Source organism: Pogona vitticeps, chromosome 3, assembly GCF_051106095.1.
Source record: "Pogona vitticeps strain Pit_001003342236 chromosome 3, PviZW2.1, whole genome shotgun sequence".
NCBI classification, from domain to species: Eukaryota; Metazoa; Chordata; class Lepidosauria; order Squamata; family Agamidae; genus Pogona; species Pogona vitticeps.
The window spans coordinates 170,941,675-170,966,216 of NC_135785.1; the positions used below are offsets into that span (position 1 = coordinate 170,941,675).

Here is a 24,542-nt window from a genome sequence, read left to right on the forward strand (position 1 = left end):
GCTGTCTGTTGCTACTGGAAGCCATAGCCAAGTCCCTTGTTTGAGAATAATAGAGAGTTTTATGCTTAAACAAGACCTATTCCTAGTTTGATGTAATGACTGGAAATCACTGTAAGAGAAGCTGGGATGGTGTCATTTTATATTTTGAAGGTCAGCAACTAGGGGGAACTATTTGTTTTAAAAGAACCATTCCCCCAAAATAGGAGGAGATTAAGGGAAGATGAGCCTTGGAAATGAAGAAATGAGAGGGAGGTCTGGAGAGCCCTGGAAGTTGAGGCTCCTCTTGAAGACTGGAGACAGGGCCTGTGAAATTGCACTAAGAAACAGAGGTTGAACAGCACTGTATCCTTTTATTCTGCCTTGTGAAAGCAGAAACATTTACTGTCAGGCCATGTCATTTTGTCATCTCTCAGGAAAGCACTAACTCAGTTATTATGGTGTAATATGGCACTAGGTGATATCTTTTTGGGCTGGTGGGATTTTTTAGCCAGGCCTTGGAGGTTTTGCTGCACTGATCTCCGTGCTGATCAAGCAAGAAGATGTGGGTACTGACGGGGCCACCTTTTGACTTGGCCCTGTTGCTTTGCTTTTGGCCAGCCATTTGATCTGCAGCAACTGGTGAATTAGCATCTCTTATTAACCTGAAAAGAGTGGGCTGGTGGCATAGTCCATACAGAAGGAGAAGCAGAACAGTATGGGACCCTGCCCTTTTCCTTTAGTTTCCAGATTCTGCACAGGATGCGTGAGCAACCCAATCCAAGACATGGAAATAGTCACTTCTTCCCAACTTGCAGAGCCCAAGGAGGCTCAAGTATTCCATGTTTTCTCTTATTGTTGGTTGTTATATATTAGAGCATTCAAGATCTACAAGGTCCTTTTCCTGTGCATGACATTGGACATAGTTTTACATAGAAACACAGAGAAACAAATAGAATTCTTTCATCTTTCTTCCTGAAAAGGCAACATGCCTGATGGTGATTTTGAAAAATCTCCTTATGCCTTAGGTAAAGCAAAGCAAAACAAGCACAGAGTCATCGTGGGGTTGCCATCTCCAGTAATCATTCTGATTAAGCCCTGACAGCATGAAATTCTCTAGTAATAACTGCATTAAAGGAGGAAAATAAACTTTCCTCATAGGGCAGGTGAAATGGGCCTGAAGAGGTCTTACTACCAATTCGAGCCTGTGAGGTGAACATTTGTGCCTAGTTTTGTAGATTAACACAGAAGGACAAAGAAATAATTTGTGTATATTAATTAAGAGGCAGTTCTCTGAAGGAAACACACACACACACACACTTTTCTCTCCTCAACACTCGCAGCCCCCGTTCTGGAAACAGACAGTGAACCGTGGCTACCATGTGGCACGCCAACTAAATATATATTATTTTGTTCCTTTCCGTAAGACTGCATAGGGCATGAGTTGTTTTCAACATGCCTCGGACTCCTACAGCTCCAGCTGTCATGTGTAATTAAACATTTGGCCTCCACAATTACTCTACAGTGTACATATGCCAGCATTTCAAGCCCAGAATATGCATTTCAAAGAAGAATAATTCCCTGGAAATCCTAAATTGACAGGAGCAAAGACAGCCTGAAGGAAAGTAGTCAGAGAAAACTGTAAGGTCGGGATCTAATGATTAAAAAAGAAACTTCAAGAAGAACTTCAACCCTTAACTAAACCAATGGGAAAAAGAACGACAGTTGGCAAGCAGATTTTCTGCATTGGGGTGCTGATTAGGACCCTCTTGGGTTAATTTAATATTATCAGTCCTGTTCACCTTGCCTTAGCATTAATACTGCTTAAACAGTTTTTTTTCCCAAAGCTTTTTTTTTATCAGTCACTTTTCACCAATACTGATTGTTGCCATATTAAATCCTATAAGTCACAGCATTCTTTATCATGATTATATATGCCGCTCTTCTCAGCGGTTTACCTTTCTTTATCTTTTTATCAGCACTAGCTCTATCATAAACTGTTTCATCAGCAAAGAGGGCCTTTTCTTTCTAATCTAAACTGATTTTGGTTGCTTCTGTTCGCTAATCTAATGGTACCTTTCCAGTGAGCGCTGTTGCTGTTCAATTAGCATGTCCATGATTAAATGCTGATTTTTAAACCACACCCTTTTCTTTTCTTTTGTAATCAAAGGTATGTGCATATTTTTAGCCTGGAAGAAAACTCAGTCTAGTAAGCAAGCCTCCAAATCCTGAACATACTCAACAGCAAATAAAATTTCACTCATACAAGATAATTAAATAAAGTGGCAATTTAAAGGTCTTAGGATCCATTCATGAAAGAGTATATGGCAATAGGTCTGGATATGAACTGGGGTTTCCCCCCCCCCTGCCAGTTGTGTAATCAACAAGGAAGTACAGCCAAGCTTCCTACCTGGCCCTTTATTTGTATGCTATTTGTATTCAGTTAGTTATGTGCCATCAAGTCAGAATCAACTTATAATGACCCTAATGGAGCTTTTAAGGTAAGTGAGATATTTAAAGAGCGTTTTTGCAATTTCATTCCCCCAGGGAGTTTCAATGGCCAAGGGAGGATTTGAACCCTGGTCTCCATAGTCCATCACTCTATTCACGACACCATGTTAGTTATATATACAGTGGTGCCTCGCTTAACGAGTGCACCGTATAGCGATGTTTCCGTATAGCGATCCCTTTTTCGGGATCGCTATACGGAAACATACCCGATCTTCGCAATGGGGAAAACCCGCATTGCGAAGATCGGGTATTGCGGCGGCCATTTTGGAGCCACCGAACAGCTGATCGGCGGTTCCAAAATGGCCGCCGGAAGCCCGGAAATGGCTGCCGGCAGCCATTTTCGCGCCCTGCCCTCGCTTAGCGAAGGCGCGAAAATGGCTGCCGGCACCTGGAATCCTCGCTGAACGGGTAAGTAACAAACGTATTGGAACGCATTAAACGAAGTTTAATGCGTTCCAATACCTTTCCCCTACCCGTTTAGCGATGATTCCGTATAGCAAGGGTTAATCCGGAACGGATTAACCTCGCTATACGGGGCACCACTGTATCAGATTGTACTTTATATATATCTCAGATATATACATAATTCTCAGTTTGTGCTTTGGGATGTGCACTTACATTTTGTACAAGCACAAATGTGTAAAATTTAAGCAGCTATATGCAGTTCTGGAATCTGTTTTTGCAAGTCTCAGTACTCCAGAAACCAAGCAGAGCAGTCCTATATCCTCAATTATGCCAGCAGGTCAGTATAGTCAGAAGGTTTGGTGCCATGGCATTGGATGGCTCAAAAGGAAACAATGCAGCTCGAAGATTTAGCTTGCTGCTAAGTCTAAAGACTTTGAGCAAGCGAGTGTTGTTTGCCGCTCACCCCGGAAAAGACCGAGGCAACACGGGAACTAGCAGCGTGAGGGGTGGAGAGACGAACCTTCTTAAGGAGCTGCTCCACCCCACGCCTTCCTCTTCTTTTTGGGCACCCACCCACCCTCCTTAATTCTAGTGTGAGTTTTCTGGTCGCCTATTTTGGGGCCGGATAGGAATTTTTGACCTTCATCCTGATTGGCCTTGGATGGGGGGATTTTTCGCCTATCCCACACTGGATGAGGGTTGTTGGTTTTGTGAAACTAATTTGGTTGCACTGGCGGGTAGTGCGGAAATAACCGGTATTTCGGTGTGTCCCAATTTGTAAAATCAGGTAAGCCAACAGCGCATCTGACCTTCCAGCATTGCGGATCGTGCGATTACAGTGCCTGTGGGGGGAGGATGCGCTGGGCCACTTCCGGACCAACAGTCATCAGTCAAAGATGTCTTGAGGTCTGGGGGTGTTTATTAGCGGCTAGCCAGGATCCTGCAGTCTTGGGACCGACGGAGCTTGGCGGCCGAGGACTCGCCATTTATTGATCAGGGGGTATGGGAATACCCCCAGTTTACCAGCTTTCTGCACTACAGCAGGCCCCCATATTCTTTTACTGGCCGAAAGGCAATTTTACTGAATTCATTATTTAAATAAAGTGTGGCCCGCATTTAATCCAATCTACTGTCTCGTGTCTTTATTCCGGGGTTGGGGTGGCAAACTACACAATGTCAGAATATTATTGGGTTCTCCAACAGCATCTTTGGCAGAGCTTAGAGGCTACACTGGCTGGGATTCTGGACATGTACTCTGGAAAAAGAAAAGGAACTGTCAATGTTCTGGTACATCACAGCACCACCATCCCCAATGACAGTGTGATACTCCAAGGTGAAGCCTCCAACTCAACCATTCATGAAATTAGCCAGGTGAAACTTTCTAATGCCAAACCCCTTCCAGACTTGGCATGTAAGAGAGTTTGGAGATGTCTTCACTCATGGGAGTTCCCCTCTAAATATTGCATTGTTTGCATAACTACATAACGGAATTTCAGCCAAATGATTTAGAACTTCAGTAATTTCTGTCAAAATGCCTGTAAGAATACCAAACGATGACTCTGAAAAATAAATGTTGTAAGTAACTAAAACACTATCCATTTCACAAGTAAAACAAATTTTGGAATACAGCTTTTATCCAAACAGCGGCTCATTACAGATAACTGTGATACGTACAACTATCTTACTTATAATTGAACACGGTATGAATGCATTCCTTTTGTTGTGTGACTTACTTTTTTATTTACTGTGATGAAAATGCAGTATTACAAAATGGCAGGAAAAGAACATTGTGTGGTTCAAATGCTATACCTTATGCTGCTCCATTCAACTTTTTCTAAGTGCAATCAGTTATTGAAGTTACTTCTCAGAAATGACAATATATATAGAACCATAGAATCATAGAATAGTGAAGTTGGAAGGGCCATCGAGCCCAATCCTCTGCTCAATGCAGGAATACAAATCAAAGGGTATCTGCCAGGTGTTTCTCTAAATTTCTCTTGAATGCCCCAGCTTTGGAGCACTCACCGCCTCTCGAGGTAATTGGTTTCATTGCCATACTGCTCTAACAGTTATGAAGTTTTTCCTGATATTCAACTGAAGTTACATCTCAAAATGATACTTCTAATAACAATTAACTACTTTTGAACTAGAAATGTAATTATTTTCAAAAATAGACTTCCAATAGCATTGATATATGACTTTTTGAATATTTTTTTTTCCAAATTACAAGAGTATAACTTAATAGTTTATTGCTTAGATGGAAAATATACTACTTCTTTAAGTCTTTGCAAAAAAGGGGGGGTTGTATTTGGAATTCTCAGCCTTTTCTTTTGTTACTTCAAAAATGATATTTCCCAAATAATTTTGCTTGTTTTTTTATGAAAAGGAAATGAACAAAGAAAAAGAGCATGCTCATCTTAATTTCAAAATTGTCCTTGTTCTTATTAGTAAGCTCTGTTCCTACTTTCTCATGTTTGATGTTTGTTACAGCTTAAGTTTGAAAGCAGCAAGAGGAGCCCTCCTTTTAACCCTTTCATTCCTTCATTGCTGTTTCTAGAAATCAGATCCAGGATTGCAGTAATGAAAAATCTTGCAAGCTTGCATCTAGCAAACATAGATTGTAAGCTCTGCTTTCAGGACATTTTGGCTGTTATATCTATGAGGAGACAAAGGTCCCTTCTGATGGTAGTCATATTTTTACAGTGAATGAGCTATCAGTTCACTACAAGCAGAGCCTCCTATAAAGAGGTAAGGATTGCCCTGCAGGATCAGACCCAAGGTCTATCTAAACCAATATCCAGTTTCCAACACTGCTCCACCAGATGACCCTAGGAAGTACATTTGCAGCAGGAGGCCAATAGCTGTTTTCTCTCTGTTGTTCCCCAGCAATTGATATGCAGAGGCATAGGGCCTCTGATCCTGGAAGAATTACATAGCCACCAATAATAATGCTTGAGGACTTTGATTTTGTGAATTCCTATACAAACGGTCCTGACAGATGAATGGGTATATGGGAATGCAGGTATCCTTAGAATTCACACTTCCCCAAATTCTGAATTTCTGTTCCAGAATAAATTTCTGATCAAGGTGCATAGTAGAAACTGGTATTTTAGGATTAATTAGTTTAAAAATGTACATTGCATGAGGAAATGGGCATAATGCTTCTATGGCTGTCTCCTGCTCTGTACACAATCATTCCATGAATGTGTTCATTGTAAGGGAGAAGACTGCCCCTTCCATTGTGTACAGTAACCAGATCTGTAATACCTGAGCAGGTTGGCTGAGTGGTGGAAAACTGCAAGCCTTAAAGAATTTGATTGCTAGGTGAACATCATCTGGAATGCATCCAGTAAATTAGTCATTAGTATCCATTACCTCTGATAGCATCACGTTCTCTGGAAAACCCTTAGAAACCTGCAGGATTGTTCTAGAAAGCTCTGCTCTTTGCAGGAAAGAAAATGATATGCTTGCTCTTCACAATGCTTGAGAGGAACCGAGGAAGCTGGTGATTCAAGATGTAGAAATATCATCTCCTTCCATTCATTCCACATAATTTGTTTTACAAATCTCAAGCAATTCACTTCATGTTGATTTATAGCCCATCTGACTGGATTTGTATCAAAATATTTAAAACCATCTGTACCTCATGGAAAAACAACAACACGAAAATAGAGGAAAAACAAAGGGCCCCTGGCCTGGGGTGAGAAAAGAAACTCAGATCGTGACTCCATGTGCAACAACTGCTTATAACCCAAAGGAAATTGAAGTATTTTCACTGACCACGTGACACAAAAGCTGGTTAGAATCAGTCCAGTCCTTTTTGCTCCCAAAGCCACTTTTTCCTCTGTCTCTGGTGGGGCATCTACTTTTTGAAGTAAAAATGACTTTCTCACATGGTTAGCTGTGATATCTATAAAAAGACAGGAGGCATGTCTTTAGGGGGTGTTTTTGTGATGTAGGTAGTTGGGGCATGATGTTTAGGACCAGGGAACATGCCCCCACATTCTTTCCTCTCCCCCAATCATCCTCCAATTTTAAAAAAAAATCTTATATATAGAGAGAGAGATTATTTAAAATAATCTAACCTTATATGGTTAGATTATTTTAAATTCTAACCTTATATTATATATAAGGTTAGAATTTTATATATAAGGTTTGCACTATGCCACCCGATTACCATCTTGCTGTGCCCTTGTTATGACTTTTGCCCATATTTACAGCCCATAAAAGGATTGGCAGATGTAGGACCAGAGTAAGAAGGATCAGCAGAGGCCAGGCCAGAAGAAGGAAGGAAATAAACAGGGGCTGAATACATTACATCTGGTGTGAAAGGTGAACTCCTGAATCAATCTATAGCCCTTGTGTGAGCACTGACTGCAGTTTCAAACATAACACGTGCTGTGGATCAAATTCATCTTTCCAGTGTAGTTATATCCTCAGTGTCATCAGCCACTGCCCAGGCTCCATCATGCAAGCAAAGCACCCTCTCTTCCTCCCTCGCCCCCTTCTTCTACCTCCCGAATGAGAGCCATGCAATTTATGCCTTGCACAGCTCTCACCTGTCTATAAACAGATCCTGCATTAGCTGGGGTCCAATTGCCAAACTTTCAGTCACCCCTGGATCCTCTAAAACAAAAGCTGCTGCTGCTTCTGATTTTCTTCAACCTCCAAAGCACCGAAACAAAATTTTAGCATTTCAGAGAGTTCCAATTTGATTGAAACACTGCTTCAGGTTTCCTCAAATAGGTTCTGAAACGCATAAACACCCTTGTTTTTCCAAATGAATTCCAAATGTGATGCATAATCCTGCTAGCAATTTGGTGTTATGGTGGGATATGGTGGCAGTATCTCTTTAAAAAAAGACAGCCCTGAAAATAGCTGATGAGCCAAGATCAGATGTTGAAACACAAGATTCAAAGAATGCCTCAGCAATTGGAAACACTTGCATGAGCCGTACCCGATGCTGTAGGATGTAAATGTTTGTACTTAATATAGCGCACGAACATTAACTAATAATTATTTTCAGTGAAAAGTTGTCAGTCTTTCTCCAAATAATAGGACAAATACAAGCTAGAGTTACAAAGGAATTGCAGGCAAAGCAATGATTTTGAAATCACAGCATAAAGTTACAAGTTAAAAATACATGTCATTATAATCTCTGCTTTCTGAGGTACTCTAGTAAACTAATCATTTTGCTTGTTAGAACAACCGGAGTGTTATCATATACATTAAGCTAAAAACAGTAGTTAATTTTGTCAGCTGTGCAGCGAAGTGTCAAGGCATTGAGGTAAATGGACAATATTGCATGGCAGTCAAATTGCAATGTGTTTGAAGATAGCTTCAGAAGCATTAAATGGAATACACTAAAACAGAACAAATCACATACTAAAGTATCACACAGGAATAACATCTATTGGATATTCCAGCCCATTCTACTGCTCAGTTTAATTCTGTCCTTTTTTTGCCTTTATCTTCCTTGGTGTATCTGCTTGCATTCTTTAAATTATGCCAAATCTCACTAGCACTGGGTAGTCATGGCCTTGAAAATACAGTCCGGGCCTAAGATGGCACATAGCTTCCCTAAGGTTGGTTTAAGATTTTACAGATATTTAGAACAGTGGTTCCCAATTTTGGGTCCTGAGGTGTTCTTGGACTAAAACTCCTAGAAGTCTACACCACTAGCTGTGTTGGCTTGGATTTCTGGGAGTTGTAGTCCAAGAACACCTGGGGACCCAAGGCTGGCAACCGCTGCTTTAGAAACATATCCTGATGAGCCGTAGGCATTGACAGGGTAGGTGAATGTTATTTCAGATTTTAATTGCACAATCAAATTCAGTGGTCAAAATCCTGTTGTTTAGCATAGTAAGTCTCCCTAGAGTAGGCCCACTGAATCAGAGGGATTTGGTTGGTCAACTTATCTGTAAGTTTCATGGATTCAAATGTGCCTAATCTAGTTGTGACATACTGGGCAACAGGATTTTTGACCAAAGGATGCCGATTTTGCACAGAGACAATTTGCACAAATTGTGGAGACCTTGATAAGGAAAACTAGCAGTTTCTGTCTTACTATCGCCTGAGGTAATGAATCTCATGGGGCTTGAAAATTTCTCATGAAGGAGTCCCACCTGGTTGACAGGAGCCAAGAATTTGTGTGTTCTTTACATTCCTGCTTCCAGTTCATAATTCTCGACTTTATTTGAAATACATTTGTCTGGACAAATCCCTCACTGTACCAGAAAGTACATTCAGTTATCTGAATATAGTATGTACAGGTGATTAAAAAGATCTATAACATGTAGTTTGACAGGGCAACTCAATACACAATAGAAATGCAAGGAAACCTGGAACATCCGAGGACTTTCTTCACCTATGACACTGACAAGCATCCTTTCTAAATTGTCCCAGACATGTGAAAATATACTAGTGATCAGGTCTCCTGATGTTCTGCTGAGTACCAAGACACCCTTACTGGCCTTTCTACAACCCAGGCAGTAGGTAGGAATGAAAGCTTTGCAGGTAAGCAGGCATTCACTCTACCATTGCCTGTTTTATTACAGCTGAAGTCCATTTGGGTAGAGGCTCCAGTAGTCATCATGGACTGTCCAGAGCAGGATGTGCAATTTCAGCAGGTCCAACGTCACATTTTCTGCTCCCAGGTTCATCTGGGATGCACAGACCACCAAAAAGATGAAACCAAAAAAAACCCCTAATAGTAAGAGTAATAATCATGTGCCACCAAGTAAATTATGGCTTATGGTGACCCTCTTCAGGGTTTCCTAGGTAGACGGTGCTCAGAACTGTTTACCATTCCCTTCTTTTTGGGGCATTGTGGGACTGTGTTGCTTGCTGCATTCACAGGAGGAACATAGGGGAATCAATTCCCACCCTCTGGCTCCCTAAATCACTGAATTATCCAGCCAGCTAAAGTGTCTGGAAATCCACTCCTGGTTTTGGGTTGGGGGAGGCAGGAGGATGTGTAAACGGTCACTCCTGCAAGTTTTCAGGAGGGGAAGTTTGCTCTTTTTTTTTCTTTAGGAAAACCATTTTTGGTGTTGTGGGGGGCTAGGGGTCTGTAGGGGCTGGGGCTCGCTCAAGCTTTAGGTGACCTATGCAGACCCAGGGTCACAGTTTTTTCACCCCTGTTCTATAGCCGTGGAGATTGCCACGAATCATCTGAATCCCCAGGTGTACCAGGCTTGGGGGGGGGAATGAACTATTCCCTACTTCTGTAGAAACAGGAGTTTATGAACAGAAGTGTGCCGTGAAGTAAGCTGAGATGAGACACAACTATTTCTTATTCTATTTTTCTTAGAGATTCTAAAGCCATTCATCCCAGGAACTTAAATTTGGGATAGTCTGTTTATTTTTCCATAATCTCAGTCTCTCACTTCAGTTACTCCCAGCATATTCTCAAGTATTAAGGTCTAGCCCGCACTCTCTTTGCATCATAGGTTTGGAAGTTTGAAAATAGCATAAAAATTAAGGCCCAGGAGCTCCGTGAGACAGTCGAAGACTTGGACCACATGAATGAGATGGAAGATTAACTGCAGCAGAATTTTACTTATTTATTTATTTATTTATTTATTTATTTATTTATTTATTTATTTATTTATTTATTTATTTATTTATTTATTGTCATTGTAAGTATATACACAGTACTGTATACCCATACAATGAAATTCACAGACATCCAGAGACCAGACACATGCACACACATAAAATTCCCCAAACACTCCCCACCCACTAAAAAAAATCCCCCAACACTCCCCACCCACTAAAAGTCCCCCCACTAAAAATACAAACATCTACACCGCAGGCCAAGTAACACAGTCCAGCTAACTATTCACTACTGGTGGTCTTTAAGCTCATTATTAAGTGCAATTATAGCTCTGGGATAAAAACTATTCAGAAAACGTGTGGTCCGAGTCTTAATTGTTCTATATCTTCTGCCAGACGGCAACAGTTCAGAATGCCAGGCAGACTAAACTGGAGCTGCAGGAGCAGCTGGATGTGGTCACAGCTTAAGTCTATGAGGATGGAAGTGGCCCAGGAGACAGTGGCCAACTGCCAGCAGACCACCAAGAAGTATCAAGACTGTCAATGTGCAGGATGATAGCCGGGAGATAATGAACCAACAGCAGGCCTCCGTGGAGAAGCAATAGCAGCCTCTCCCTGAAATGTTTGACTTCAAGATCAAAAATTTAATTGTCACTGTTCATCCATGTTTTGTTGGCAAGAATACAGAAAGCTGAAAAGGTATCACAAGGATGTGGTTTGATATGAAAAGGTTAAGTGTATCATAATGATTTGTTTTTAAAAAGAGTCTGTTATCTTGAGAATGAATAGCTTGCGTGAATATAAATATTAATTTTAGGATGGCCATCTGAACCTTTGTATGAAGATGCAAGAACAACAGAAACACAAAATTCAATTCAAAATCACATGAAGTATGATTCAGTAAGTCTAGTCTTACATACTTGGTTAAAGGAATGTTGAAATACATTCCCTATGGCCAATGTGAGTTTCCCATAAGAAGCTGAAAGCACTGGCATCAAATGTTGCTGTTATCCTGTTTCACCTATAGGAATTTGAGGAAAGGTGCATATATATATATTTTAATTTTCCCTCTCGAATTACCCAGCAGGCTAGAACACAGAAGTATCTTTTCCAATTACTCAGCAGCCAAGAACACTGAACGATCATGTTGAAATAAACACCAATGCACACAGTTGACAGCCTCAGGATAAGTTCATGACTGAAACAGCACAGAAGTATAATTATATCTTTGCTCTGCAGAGTGTGGTCCATCTGGGTCAGGGCTGAGGTCATTGGCAGCCGGGGAGAACGTATTCACACTTAAGCTAGTCAGCTTCTGCTAGCTGGAGGTCATCTGGAAGTTCAGCTTTTTAAACACCAGGAGCAAAAATAATTTCACCCAAAGAAATACATCTAGAGAGTGGAGGCGCATCAGGAAGCACCTGGGAAGTTGAAAAGACGACAGCTCATTTAGAAACTCACGACATGTCACAAAACCAAAACCAATTATAAAAGGGAAATTGTACAGGGAGGAAGAGGTATTCCAGAACTAAACGACTGAGGTTTATCCTGTAGGAGAATTCAACAAGAGGATTTTTCATGTATTTGTAGAGTATGTGACTTACTATCCTTTTTAGTTCCACGGTCTTATTGTGAGTGAAATGCCACTCCCACCCAACCTCCAACACCTCACAATTGCCTTGCTTGAGCTGGTTCACATGTCCATTTCCCTCACCTGGTGTAATACCAATAAATTACTTGCATGCGTGAATATATGAGTTATCATCATAATCCATGAGCCATTGGAGGTAGAATATGTTTCATCTTCACATAAGAGATAAACCAGTTTATATTTTCAGATTGACTCATCCAATGTTGTACCATCAGAAATTAAGACATGAAGCAGCCTGAATTTTTGCTTACAATTTTTTTCATGCTATCTTCTTGTTGACCACAAATCCAAAACTGAACCCACAGGTTTGTTCTACATTGTATAAAATGTATCTCGTCCCCTGTTCTCCTGAGGGAGATCTCAACACAGTCTCCTTCTCATCAAGACAGGCTGTTTTGGGCACATCTAGAGAGCCTGTTTAGGCACTCAGACACTAGCAAGACAAGCTTTTTTTTTGTTCACTTTCAGAATTTTTGCATTTTCTACACACCATCTCTGTGGAAAATGGGTGTCTTTTCCCTTTGCAAAGCAAAGAGTGTGCACGTGCACGCCCAACAAGCACAGAAGGGCTGGCTAATTGATGAGCAAGAGGCAAAAAAACACAAAACCCATCCAATGTTTCCACTGCTTAGAAAATGGTCTATGCAAAAAGGCAGCATACGTGATTTGTGTAATCATAATGATTAGTCCAAAAAATGACTTGGCAAAGGTTTGCATTTTGGTCGAGATTGATAAATAAATCTTGTAATTTCACTTTAAAAAGGAACAAAATAATAATAATAATAATAATAATAATAATAATAATAATAATAATAATAATAATAATAATAATAATAATAATAATAATAATAATAATAATAATAATAATAATAATAATAATAATAATACAGAGAGTGTTATTTCATGAGAACTAGAAAAACAAAGATTTACATCCCTATGAGTGAATGATGCACAAAGTGACCCAAACACAAAGTTTATCCCAAGTCTGGCATGGTCACAGAGAGGGAAAATTACCATTTGTTTGGTTTCCTGCACTCCCTTAGCTTTCCAGCTTTCAATTTCTTTCTCTTTGCAGCCAGTATTCATGCTATTTAGGGATGGAATTTTCTGAATTCTGGTACTCCTAGTTCCAGAAGTCACTTGGAATATCTTGGGTAGGCTTCTGAGACTCAGAGAAGAGAAAAAAGGCAAAAAAAGATATCTTTCTACCACCATTGACTCTAGAGAGAAGGGAATGCCCCCTCAATCCCACTGCATCTGGGGAATCATGGAGCGCACCATGGGAAGGGTACTCTCGCTACTCTTTAAACTCTATAGGTGACACCTTGTACTGAATGACCTTCCTTGTGGTACAATAAGGCAATTCCCAGCAAGCAGCAGACTGAGCGATCATTCTCTTACTTCCCCAGCCAGTGCATATGGAATGAAGGAGACAATGACAATATAAGTTCTTTCTCCCCTTACAGCTCTAGAAGTCTAGGTAAACTCCTAGAATTCAAAAATGTAATCCCTAATACTATGTAAGAATGGTGGGAATGTCCACATGTGGGAGCCACTAGGTTAGGAAAGACTGATCTCAATGATCAAAGGCAGTTCATATACTCCAATAAGAGATTGCTGCTAGACTCCAGAAGAGAAAGACAAGGAGAAGGCGCAGCATAGAATACACAATGAGGCATGGTTGAATCTGGTCAGTGGCTTCTTTAGTAATGGGAGATTGCTAAAACAGGAAGCCGACCAAGATTTGGGGGCTTTGCCAGTGTTTATATGAGAATTCTGTCAATTGTGACTAGTGTGCCCCAACAACCATTTAGTCACTGTAAGTTTGCTCTTGATAGAACACTGCTTTTTGGTGAACTTGTGTGCAGGATTCCCTCTGAGGCCCAACAATTTTACTGGTATTTACTTCACGAAGTCATCATTGTGGCAACATCTGGCCTCTTCATACCCCCACATACTGGCTTTACATCTCAGAGCATGTCTACATTTCTCAAAGAAACCCACAATTTATAGTGTTTTAATTTTAGCTGACTCAAGTCAATTGGTTTTTGAGTTGTTTCCTGCATTCTTACTGAGTAATTCAAATGCTCCCTTTTAAAACTGGCTGTAACATTCACAACGGCTTAAGCAAGCCAAGAAAACAGTGTGTAAATATAAACCACCCTCTGGTGGCCATTTATTGTAACTCATTTCCTAACAAAATAATACAGCTCAGAGGAAAATAAATGCGACTTTGGAATTCACTGTTTGAATGTGAAATTCAGCATGGTTTTAACACAGGTCAAATCCCAGGTTTTCTGACCCCCCCAGACATGTTGTAAGCTTGACATTCTTGTAAGTGGGTGCATGATGCGAGAATAACTGATCAGGTCAACAGAGATGGCCTTCAACCCTCCCATTACATAGCTTCTTTATCCCATCTTGGATCCTGTTTTCTTTATTGACTTTTTGCTCTTATGGTCAAACTTATTTTAATGCTGTTTTTATCTTTATATTCTGTAAGCCATCCAGAGTAGATCCTTGAATCTAGATGGGCGGGGTAAAAATGAAACAAAGAAATAAATATAACTTGGTATATTTGGTGGGACAATGATTACATTGCCATGGGTCACTTTAAACTATTTGCAGAATGCATTTTTTAATATCTATAAACTCAGTGGAAAGTTCTTTGGTATGCATTGCCATTGAAATGAATGGGAGTGGCACAAGGGTATTGTTGCTACCATTGATTTCAATGACAGCACGTGCAGGAAGACCTGTGTGTCATGACAAACAGTTCATGCAGCAGTCTTCGTTTGCAGCTTTTTATAAAAAATGACTCTGATATGATTTCCAGCCCTGTCAAATAAATAAATATACAAAGAGATTTATACTTGTGGGAGCAATGAGTTTCTGGATCTCCGATGCTTGTACAGAGGTATCATTCTTTCCCTGGGGGAAGAGAAAAAGCTATTGGAGCACACATAAAATTTAGGTGCTTGAAGATTTTCTCCAGGATTTCTGTTTAGATTTGCTATCAAAAGAAGCAATAAAACTGGGATTTATGTTGTGTCTTTAACAAATCCCGATCTGGTGCTTTTGGCACTCCAATTAGTGGAGTTTCTTAAAGCTAAAGCTGCACATGTTCAAAGGGTTGGGGCATATTCTTGCAACTGTATTTAAGTCAGGGTAAAAAGAAGACTGTACAAAAAAAAATTTAACACTCAGGATGAGATGCATAATATTCAGTGGTATAGTAAGGGCCAAACCATTGCTGTATCCACCAACTATGGAATATTGGGTATGCTGCAGTTATCCTATCATTCTCACAGAACATTCCATGTAAACGATGTCCTAAGTGTGTGCTTTCAGACGTGCTTTTGTTATGCATGTATGGCTGCGTCTCTGTAATGTGTTTCTCTCTTCCTCAAGTTTGTTGGGCTGTTTCAACAGGATTGATAATGTACCCAGGAGATCCCAATTCCTGCTAAACATATTGGTCACAATCCAACTCAGAGCTAATTAGTTCTGACAGAGAAAATCAGTTTATATGGTATGTTGAGCCTATCAAGTTCAAAACATGATGGAAATCATAGCACCGGTGGTACATGTTTCCCACAAGATCATGTTTGCAAGCTTCAGTGCTCTACCAAAAGAAAAAAGAAAAAGAAAAGTGTGTGTCGTTTTTTGGCTCAAAAGATGAGTTTCCAGACTGGGAAACTTCCAGGAGTGCCCGAGTGTCGATTTAAACAGGTTTCAGCCCTCACCACAACCATTCACATTTGAAACATTTTTAAAAGCCAAAGTAGAAGTGGGCTTCTGGTGACTTTCACTTTTGTTTTATTTTTCTTGGAGTCGGGGTGGGCTTTGGTTTGAAGGGATAGGGAATCGGCCCCTGAACCCCCAGTGTTTAGAAGAATTCACAAAATTTGAATGTGAGAAAAATCAATTGTCAACAACAACCAAATTTTGATGCTCTACTCTCTCTGTGTGTGCCTATCAGACTCTCCCCATGCTCTCTCTTTCTCTCTCTCTCTCACACACACACACATATATGAGGAACATGAGCCCCAGACTTGATTTCTGTTCTCTTATTTGCCCCCTGCCCACATACCACCTCCTTCCTTTGCCTTCCAGTCTCTTCTTCACCTTTGGCCTTGACCTATTCTTCACCATTTCTCCTGTTGTTGCCTTCTAAAATTGAGACCAAGATAGAAGATGGTAGAAGATGCCATTGTATCTTTGTATGGCACCAGCAGCAGGTGTCCTTCTATTGCAGTTAGAGCTTGATGACTTGATCCAGCAATTACACTAAAAGAAGTGTAGCTGTCGGAACTTGTCTGTGTGAGCATGTACACCCCATGCACAAAACAAATTTCTACATGTGTACACACGTGACAGAAAGATACTGTGCCTGAACTCAACTATCCTTGAAAGAGAGTGTTATGAATGTGTTTGCATGAAAGAGAGGGCATGAATATACATGTTTGTGTGCAGATGGCGCACTTATGCTAGTGTACATATGCTGGTGCCGTTCCAGTCTGCCCAGCCCTGAATATGACCTTTGGGAAAACAGTCCTTTTATTGAGTATATAATGAACTGGGTGCCTATAATTTGTAATGGGCATTGAACACTGAAAAAATTGCTGAATTAACACAAGAGGAGGGAGAATACACTAACCAACTTCCTCAGTCCCTGCTTCTGTAGCCCACATCACATAAAGGGAGATGCATCTAGAAGGGAGGAGCCTCCTGTATCTCTCTGATGCTCCCATATATATAAGAACTGGAACTAGAACTGAAAAAATCAGGATTGTAATTCACATAGAGGATCCCCAGAGGTAGCAGAGACACTGTTTCCCATCCATTGCCCTCTATATGCAAGTGTGCAATGAAAAAGCACAGGACTAGCATGATCCCCATGTCATCTCTTGATTCAATCGGAATATGGCTTAGATGTATAGGCAAACAGGGAAACAGAAAGATGTTAATAATTGTGTGAAGGACAGAGATTTTGTCATAGGGCAGATTGTCATGTAGGAAAGCGAAACAGCTAGTGTTTCCAGTACAGAAAAGTAATGTTCACATTCTTCTGTCTTCCCTGTCCTGAAGTTTAGATCATTGAAGTAAAATAATAATAATAATCAGAAATTCAGAATCCAGCAGAAGAAGGGGAATTTCTTTTGAATGGAAAGGCTTCCACTTCTATATTTAATATAGTTCTTCCTTCCCTGCTGTCTTGAAAAGATCCTAGAATTAGACTGCCTACAAGTTCAATAGGAGCATTTTATTTTCAAATAAATGTTATATGATCCCAACTTTGCATCTTTTCATTATTAATGGGATGATTGGAATTTTTTCAAATTATGTCATATTAAGTTTTTGAGGTATGCGCCAAGCCTTGGCACATGTTTCTTGATATTTTGACTGAGTGGGCTTTCAAGGGTGATTTGTCATTTTCCTAAATGAATCTGAAAATATTATGCAAATCAACAGTGAGGCAATTCCTTTGAACATTTTTGGCATGCCTGTGGATGACTTTCTGTTTTAAAAAAAATCTTTTATTCCAATCATCTACTGATCAAAGTGATCTTCTCTGCAAAGATCATTTTTATAAGGGAGATAAGCAAGTGTGCCACGTGACAAAGAGGAACCAGTTGAACGGTTGATATGTCGGCCTAGTTCTGCTGACTGAAGCCTGCAATAACTCCTCTAGCTTGAAAGCCCTGTGCCAGCAACATGAATATGATAATGAACAATAATGTTTGTCTCCTTTGTATCACATTTCATGGGTGCACTTGACTATTTACATAATTTGCAAATATTTAGTGGAAACGAAGGGAGCGATGTGAGACCTAACGTGTCAGGTCTTGGAACTGCAGCTTCCAAATGCAATCAAGGTGCTTTCAACACTGCCAGTGGTTTTATACGGACTGGATAAAAGGAATAAAAATAAAAAATAAACCATGCAGCTCTGTTAAATTTACATTTAAACCTCCCAAAGACTTCAGTGGGAGACTAAGGACTTCATTCATTCCTTCCAAACTTGCATCTGAATACTTGGCCTTTTGAAATTGTCACTGACATCTCTGTAAATGTAAAGAAACTAACAAAAATAGCTTTGTATTCGCGAAGGCTTTCACAGCCGGGATCTACAGTAATGGTTGTTGTGGGTTTTTCGGGCTCTTTGGCCATGTTCTGAAGGTTGTTCTTCCTAACGTTTCGCCAGTCTCTGTGGCTAGTATCTTCAGAGGACAGGAGTAGCACTCTGTCCTCTGGTGCCTAATGACCAGCTATTTTCAGTGGGATAATGAATTCTGTGAACAGACAGATGGAGTGGCCATGGGGAGCCCCCTCAGCCCGGTTATAGCAAACATGGAACATTTCGAAAAACAGGCCCTGGCTTCGGCACCCTTCGCACCCACAGTCTGGTTCCGATATGTGGATGACACCTTCGCAATTTGGAACCACGGTGAAGAAAAATTGGAAGAATTTCTAAACCATCTCAACAGCATCCACCCAAGTATACAATTCACCATGGAAAAAGAAAGAGGGCCAACTCCCTTTCTTAAATGTCATGGTTGTACGCAAAACTGACCTCCGACTGAGATACAAGGTCTACAGAAAACCCACCCACACAGACCGGTACCTATACAAAAAACTCCAACCACCACCCACACAAAAAAGAGGCATAATCAAAACACTGGTAGACCGTGCAAATTGGAACTGTGAAGCTCAATTTCTCAGCACCGAACTTAACCATATGAATTGGGCCCTACAGGCAAATGGCTACTCCAAAAATTAAATCACAAGAGCCATCAAACCATCAAACCAAGGTGAAGAAGAAAAACAGCCACCCACAAATAAAGTATTTCCACCATACATCAAAGGGGTCATGGACTGCATGGGGAAAACACACAGCCTACAAACAGTATTCAAGCCCACCACAAAAATGCAACAAATGTTATGGTCAGCAAAGGACAGAAGGGACCACCTCACCACTGCAGGAGTATACCGGATACCTTGCAGTTGTGGGCAGGTATATATTGGAACCACAAAACGCAGCATTCACACCAAAATCAAAGAACATGAGAGACACTGCAGACTAAAACAACCAGAATAATCGGCAGTAGCTGGACATGCCCTGAAACAAGTTGGACATGAAATCCTATTTCAGAACACAGAAGTTCTGGACAACACCAGCAATAATTATGCTAGACTGCACAGGGAAGTCATTGAAATCCACAAACACCAGCAGAGCTTCAACAAAAAAGAAGAAAGTTTAAAACTCAACAAACCTTGGCTCCCAGCACTGAAAAACACAGCCTGCAAAAGGTCAACAAACTCTACCCAGCCACAAGGACCAGTGATCACTACACACAAAAGATACCCACCAATACAAGGTCTATGAATATCTTCATCCCAGAGATTTCAGAGCTAAAATCTGTGATCAGACAAGCATTCCCTTGTGAGTCAATGAGGGGTGCCTTTGTGATATCTTACCATGCAAATTCTTTGGCAATGTTTATAAGATTGTGTCATTGTGTGACAAGCATCAGATAAACAATATGGAGACACAACAATACATTTAAAGACCAACACAACAGTATTCTCAGATGTGGAAAAGTTTTTCAGGCAGAAAGCTGCAATGCTGAGGGAGAACAAAGGAAAAGAAGCAATGTTTTCTAAACCAAGGTGTAACATTGCTGGATTCTTTCTCCTCATTGATTTTGACCATCTCATCATTATGAGATACCTCAAGAAAGAACTGTCAGTCATACGAGATTTTTCACTTCTAGAAAGTGTTCCTTTTTTTTTCCTTGCCAAGGTCTCTGAAACTTCCACAAACTGTCTGCACAAAGTATATGTACTTTTGTTCTGAGAAGTGAATCACACACAAACACACCAAGAGCAAGCAGAGCAACAATCACTGATATTTGAAAGAGACACAAGCACTCTCTGCAATGCTTTTAATCCTTACAAGACTATGAAACAAGATGACCAACAACTGACATTTCCCACAAGCTGCATTATTTACATAAAGAATTATTTGCAACCCTTTTGCTTCATTTGCACAAAACGTCTTTCTTGTTCTTTTTCTCTTCTGCCGTCAAGAGCACAGTCAAATGCTTCCTTCTCTTGTGGAACAAGAAGAATTTGGCAGTGTTTTGTCATCACCTGTGAGGTTTCTTCTCCTGTGAGGATAAGAATAAATGTGAAGTCATTGGTAGATCTCAGGACAATCTGCAATATGCCAGGCTGAATCCCCAAATTACTTCAGAGTTGCCAGTTCAGCATCATCCTGTTGCCTTTTTCAGTCCTATCATCAAAACTCCTTTCAGGAAGAGCTCAGCTTAAAAGTCAAACATTTCTCTGAATAGAAGGATTTGGTTTGTTAGGCAGGGACAGGTTTTCCAGCCATCTTGGCAGGGAATGACTAGCCTGGGAGAAGCCAGGAAGATAAGCCTCTCTCACTCACGCCCCATATTTCCCACTGAAGGCAGTAGGTCTAGGGAAAGGCCTCCTCTGAAGATCTTAAAACCTCATTGGTACACTTGGAGCAGCTCAGCCTCACGCACTTTCTTCAGTGACCGCTGTAAGCACCACAATTCCATCATTCTCCAAAATCTCTGCCATTTCCTGACAACCAGAGGAATTTTGTCTCGTTTAACTGCACCTTGGATGGGCAAAAGAGGCTCTTATGTAACATGGCTGAAGAAAGCCCTTTATAAGGGCCACAACCTAGAATGAGGCAAATAGACTTATCTTTTAAATAACAAATTGAAAGATGTTACAGTACTGCTATAGCAGTGTCTACTAGACCTTCCATCTTAAACTGGTGTAACAAATGCTTTGTTAAAATATGTTGTACCAGAGGAAAAACCAGCTGATAAAACTGACCCGCGCAAAGTCAAGGGGGGGGGGAATCATCTGGCACAACTGCTAGCTACAACTCCTCAGTTTAAACTCTTTTATTTATTATTATTATTATTATTATTATTATTATTATTATTATTATTATTATTATTATTATTATTATTATTATTATTATTATTGTTGTTGTTGTTGTTGTTGTTGTTGTTGTTGTTGTTGTTGTTGTTGTTGTTGTTGTTATTGTTATTGTTATTGTTATTGTTATTGTTATTGTTATTGTTATTGTTATTGTTATTGTTATTGTTATTGTTATTAAATAAGTTATTGTTTACCCTCTATACTATGAAGTCAGCCTAGATTATCCACAGAACTATTTTTTCCATACTTCATTATCCTGCCACTCCAGTAAGCTTGAACCACATGATTGGACAACTTACTCCATTCATTCCAAATCATAATGCAAGAGATCATGTGGGCTTTTTCCTTAACAAAAATTAAGTCTCGTATTAATATTTCGGTTATTGATACCCAACTAAAATGGGTGATGACCCAACTAAAACTGTTTTCTCTTTTTAAAGCCCAAGCCTATAACAAAAAGTCTTGGGGGGAAAATGATTCATAAGTTAACATATATACATACCTTCAATATCTACATTCTATTTTGTCCAAGTCTTTCCACAAGAATATTTGCAATTTGTCCCAAAGGTTGGTAGGTATTCATCATTTGTCATTTACACTTAAAGTTGGTCCTCAAATCCAAAGTAGTTTGTTTGCAGAACAATCAGCATAGATTTTTAAAATGGGTAGAAAAATTATTTGAGAGTTTTTAGCTTCTCGTTACAACTCTCACGGTGGCATTTGCTAAAATAAGATAAATTAAGAGTTCGTATGCATAAAATATTTGTATTTTAATGAGGCAATTTGTGTAGAATGGCTACTGAGGGTTAGCATTTATAAATATAATTTATTCAGTCATGTAAAGCAAATATTAGGTGGGAATATTTTAATGGCTTTAAACTTGTGTATAAATGCCAGCTGGACTTTCCAACCCTATTCGGTTAGGGCCATGCATTTATCTTGGTTAGTTCTCTTTATAATGTGCTAGGCAACATCTTCATACAGAATGGGAAATACATGCTTATCCTTGACCTCTGGCTTGTGCATTCCCCAAACACACCATGTTTAAAGTGTGATTGCATTAAGCTGCCTTAAGGTCATTTGTCTTTAAACTAGTTTGCCACCATGAAAATCCAGTTTGTTTTCTGCTGTTTTCCAACTTTATACCTTATTTCATAGCAAGATATGAGTTGTGCAACATATAAGCAATTAAAATACTGCCAAAAGAGACAATATCATTCCTTTTCCCCCCTATCCTCATTGGGGTTGTACATTAGGAATGACACTAAGCCTGAAAGAACTTTGAACAACATGTCCTCTAGTGTATACCTGTTCCAGATGGATTCTCATTTCATTGAACTTTCCAAGAAGTGCTCCTTCCTTCCTTCCTTCCTTCCTTCCTTCCTTCCTTCCTTCCTTCCTTCCTTCCTTCCTTCCTTCCTTCCTTCCTTCCTTCCTTCCTTCCTCCCTCTCCCTCTCCCTCTCTCTCTCTCTCTCTCTCTCTCTCTCTCTCTCTCTCTCTCTCTCTCTATCTATCTGTCTGTCTGTCTGTCTGTCTGTCTGTCTGTCTGTCTGTCTGTCTGTCTGTCTGTCTGTCTGTCTATCAAGTCTGCAGCTTCTCAGTAGCTGATTTTCCTGAAAATGTACGTAGGACCTGAGCTAATGGAGTCTAAAGACATTATGAAAATGGCAAGCACTTGTTATCTCAGACAACACTTTGCTTTGTGGGGTGCCCATGTGAAAAGGGAAGGAGGGCAAGATAGAGATCACCCAGCATGAGTTTCAGTGGCTTCAGTCATCAGTCCAGTCTGAATGCCACTTACTTAATGTCTGATGGAAGACCAGAACAAGTATTGATCATAGATGAAGTGATGCAATAGCAATAGTTCTCATCACATTGGTATATAATGCCATCCCCATCCAAACAAACGTCTACTCTTTAACTCATTGACTATTGTGCGAGCCTAGATGTTGGCTGCATCCACTGAGGTAGCTATGGTTGCATGAAGGAATCAACACAAATCTTGGCAGCAAATTCCTTCTTTTTAATGAGGTGCTGATTTCATTGCTCCCACAGCCTGGAAATAAAGAGGCGAGACACTTTATTAACTATTTAAACTAGTCCCCCAGCTACAAGGGGGGCTGACTGTAGTGCTTTTCAATCCAGAGTAGCCTATACGTCTGAACAATTCATAGAGCAGGGGAAACTCGTATTTCTGAATCATGCTGTCCATTGTACACCATGCATTTGGGTGTTCTGTGCTCCACCTTCTCAACCCACCAAGTCTCGTGACCCTAAGTGGGCTGCTGGCTGGGAGGTCCCGCTATGGAAATCCACCTCTCATCTGATGCACGACTGGACACACCTGACAGAGATGGCGTAATTCTCACACCACATGTTCACCGTGAACTCAACCCAACTCTTGTCTTCACACTACCTGCCATGGCCTGGGGCTATTTATATGCCCCAAGCCCACCAACCAAGATGAAAATTTCGGCTCAAAGGCTCCCTTGTAGATCCTTGAGAAAAAGGCCCATACCAAAGTCCAATAAGTGAAAACCATAACTTCTATACAGTTCTCGCCGGTGGCCTGTATGTCAGGATGCTGTATCACTGATCCAAGGCTAGTCCTCATATCTCGGCTAACATGTTCCCCTAAATGGTGCGGGGAGCCAAACCGTTCCGATGGAGATGAACTCTGTACTAGCCAATACTGGTCAACTGTAATAGGCCATGGTCTACCCATGCCTTCTGCACTGCAAAAAAGGAAAAATTCCTCACATGCAGCTGCGTAGCTGCACCTGGTACTGGAAGCAATTACTAAACTGATTGCCACTGTTGGCTTCACTCCTCCAGTGCTCCATATTTCTTGCAGCAATATGGACAAGCTTGAGCTTCCGGGGCCAACACCCTGAAACGGTCGGTCTGTTGACAGGACAGGGTGTCAGCTAGCTCATTCTTTACACCAGGCATGTGACAAGCTTGGAACACGATATTATACACCAAACAGTGCAGCATAAAGGCTCTCACCAGGCTCATGACTCTCTGTGATTTTGACATGAGGGTGTTCACTACATGGGCAACTGCCATATTGTCACACCAAAGGTGACTGCTGAATTGGCTCAAGATCACGGGCGACTTCGGTGTCACTCCATTCCAGTGGCCATGACCTGCACACAATCGGCCTCTAGCGTAAATGCCATATCCTGATGACCCAGTAGCAGCTGGGTGAACCTGAAACTCTGCCCAAGTGCAACTCATCTCCTGCCAAACAGCACAGTGTAATGCCTGCAATAGTCTCATAAACCTCTGCGATTTTGATGTGAGAGTATTCACCACATAGACTACTGCCAAATTGTCACACCAAAATGTGACTGCAGAATTAGTCCAGAAATCCACCCATAACCATAAGGCTCCAAGAATAGGAAAGAATTCCAATGTGAGATCCAGGGTGACTTCGGTGTCATTCCA

At 40.6% G+C, this 24,542-nt stretch overlaps 1 long non-coding RNA gene across 2 annotated transcripts in view; it reads right to left on the reverse strand.

Annotated features, from left to right (window-relative positions):
* Positions 1-15,088: 15,088 nt before the first annotated feature.
* LOC140705438 (uncharacterized) overlaps positions 15,089-24,542 on the reverse strand; it is a 35,855-nt gene continuing 26,401 nt past the window's right edge. For both annotated transcript variants that reach the window (XR_012084821.2, XR_013543457.1), the window contains one exon: positions 15,089-20,274. This is a non-coding gene — a long non-coding RNA (uncharacterized LOC140705438). The remainder of the gene's footprint in view (positions 20,275-24,542) is intronic.